Raw genomic sequence first — 3,062 nt, 5'->3', positions numbered from 1 at the left:
TGGGTAATGTAGTCATAGACAGTCAGCCCTACCCCAGAGCAGGCTGGGTAATGTAGTCATAGACAGTCAGTCCTACCCCAGAGCAGGCTGGGTAATGTAGTCATAGACAGTCAGCCCTACACCAGGGCAGGCTGGGTAATGTAGTCAACCAGACAACTGTACCCAGAGCAGACTGGGTAATGTAGTCATAGAACAATGAACTGTACCCAGAGCAGGCTGGTAATGTAGTCAGAGAGTCAATCCTGTACACCAGAGTCTGGGTAATGTAGGCACATGCCCAATCCACCAGGGGTAAGGCTAGAGGGTCTATTTGAGATTGGAACTCACACAGAGAGTGCTAGGTTCCATATTAGACTGAGTCATGTGATGACTAGCCAGTGGTGGGCTGGGTAATGTACTCATAATAGACTGAGTCATGTGATGACTAGCCAGTGGTGGGCTGAAAGAGATCCTAATAAACAAATAATTATCAATCTTGACCAGCTGCAGGCTGNTGCAGAGCAGGCTGGGTAACGTAGTCATTGATAGTAAACCCCATGCAGAGCAGGCTGGGTAACGTAGTCATTGACATACCAATCTTGACCAGCTGCATCCACTGGACACCCTTGGTGCCGATGGCCACCATGGAGAACCCGATGGTCGAACCCACGATGCAATGCGTCCCGGAGATGGGTAGTTTGAGGAACGAGGCGATGAGTTGCCAAATCGCCGAACCTGTAGATAGAGAGGGAGTGAGAGAGACAGAGAGGGAGGAGGATGGTCGTACAAACTATAAGATTTGGCCTGAAAAATGATAGAAACCATCCCTTAATTTTTTATTTTACCAGGTAAGTTGACTGAGAACACGTTCTCATTTACAGCAACGACCAGGTGAATAGTTACAGAGGAGAGGAGGGGGATGAATGAGCCAATTGTAAACTGGGGATTATTAGGTGACTATGATGGTATGAGGGACAGATTGGGAATTTAGCCAGGACACCGGGGTTAACACCCCTACTCATACAATAAGTCCCATGGGATCTTTAATGACCTCAGAGAGTCAGGACACCCGTTTAACATCCCATCCAAAAGACAACACCCTACACAGGGCAATGTCCCAGACTCGTAGCATCCCCAGATCACCCCAGACTATAGCATCCCCAGATCACCCCCAGACTCGTAGCATCCCCAGATCACCCCCAGACTCGTAGCATCCAGATCACCCCCAGACTCGTAGCATCCCCAGATCACCCCAGACTCGATGCATCCCCAGATCACCCCAGACTCGTAGCATCCCCAGATCACCCCAGACTCGTAGCATCCCCAGATCACCCCCAGACTCGTAGCATCCCCAGATCACCCCCAGACTCGTAGCATCTCCCAGATCACAGACTCGTAGCATCCCCAGATCACCCCAGACTCGATGCATCCCCAGATCACCCCCAGACTCGTTGCATCCCCAGCACTGAAAACGCTCACACAATAAATGGTATACGTACCGACCATGGCGCTGACCTCCCCGCCATGAGAACAGGCACGTCTTCGTTGGTGAGTAACGTCTATGATGCCTTTCCGTATGGTCTCCCCCACCTTGGCTCCAAGCAGCATGGAACCCAACGTTCAAAATTGACGCCAGGATACAGGCCTGTTTCAGCGTCACCACCCCCGACCCACCGCCGTCCCGAACGAGTTGGCCACGTCGTTGGCCCCCACAGAGAAGGCCAGGATGAAGCTAATGACGAAGCCCAGGATCACCATCCACAGGTACTCTTGTAAATCCACCATCTTGACTCTCGATCAAAAATCCCAAATCCACAGAAAACAAGACAGACAGAGGAAAACCTACCCAAACTCAACCTACCCAACCAACCTAACCCAACTCAGCTAAAACAGCTAGCTGTTGGTGCGTTGGAGTGGAGCTGTAAATCCCTTCCTCTGTGCGTACGAAGCTCTGCTCTGCTGTGACTTCGTCCCCTTCCTGGTTGTGTTCAGTTGGAGGGGAGCAGTGTGTCGCTAAATCAGCGTCTGGAAGTCAGTCTGTGAGAGGAGGCGGCTAGTGGCGGACGGAGGGGGCATTCCATGACTCAGAGCTGAGACAGTCCGTCTACACACGTCTCACCTGACACAACAGAAAAGAGAGGTTAGAGGGCATGATTAGGTTAGACACCCCCCCCCCCCCACAACAGACCAATGAGATTGTCTGCTCCCCCAACACCAACCAATCAGAGTGACTGGCCCCCCCAACACCTACCAATGATCTAATGAAACGAGGTGGATGAGAGGTGCAGTCTTTTGATTAACGGAGCACACTGAAAGGTGTGTGTGTGTGTAAGCAGAGGACAGCTCCGATAGCCAGCCAATAGGAAATAATTGCATCATGGTCCATACTTTTAAAAGAATCAAATCATCCCTGTTAGCTGGACTGGAGCTATAAAAAGACTAGTGTGTGGGGAACGAGATGTGAGCTATGTGTTCATGTGTTAGGAGTAGCATATTAACACCCTCTCTCTCCACCATAACAAGGCCCTTTGCTGTCAGCTGCTATAAGGCCTGATCACCTTTCACTGCTTCTCCACTGTTGAGTTTCCATCCAGATAATATTAGCATCTGATATGGACAAGTATAAAGTAGTGAGTGCTGATCTCGGATCAGTTTTCATGATAATCTGATTCATTATGATCTTAAAAAGGCTAAACTGATCCTCGATCAGCACTTTTAGTCTGAGACACTTTTTGAATAATGGCCCCTTTTACACCAGCCTCCCAGATCAGATCAAATCAAATGGTATTTGTCACCAGCGCCGAATACAACAACCTTACAGTGAAATTCTTACTGACAAGCCCTTAACCAACAATCCAGTAAAAAATAAAAAAAATAAAAAAAAATAAACAGCTCCCCCGGGTAGACCATCTATCTGATCCGTCTGTCAAAACAGGTACGCCATTGTTGCCGCCCGTAGTATTGAAGGCAAGGGAAGCCAGCGAGCATCTGGTCTCCCTTGACAAAAAAGCAGTTAACCATTGTTCTCCGGGATGTGGATGTCGATTCAGTCAGACCCCCCCCCCCCCAGCACCTACTTCTGA

At 49.5% G+C, this 3,062-nt stretch overlaps 1 pseudogene; it reads right to left on the bottom strand.

Annotated features, from left to right (window-relative positions):
* The window catches only part of LOC112075031 (sodium-dependent phosphate transporter 2-like), a 41,286-nt pseudogene extending 39,211 nt beyond the window's left edge, over positions 1-2,075 (bottom strand).
* Positions 2,076-3,062: the final 987 nt, after the last annotated feature.

The sequence above is a fragment of the Salvelinus sp. IW2-2015 genome, unplaced genomic scaffold (assembly GCF_002910315.2).
Source record: "Salvelinus sp. IW2-2015 unplaced genomic scaffold, ASM291031v2 Un_scaffold2945, whole genome shotgun sequence".
In the NCBI taxonomy this organism is placed as follows: Eukaryota; Metazoa; Chordata; class Actinopteri; order Salmoniformes; family Salmonidae; genus Salvelinus; species Salvelinus sp. IW2-2015.
Note: the sequence above shows the minus strand (reverse complement) of the source record. Positions and strands in the feature narration are given on the sequence as shown.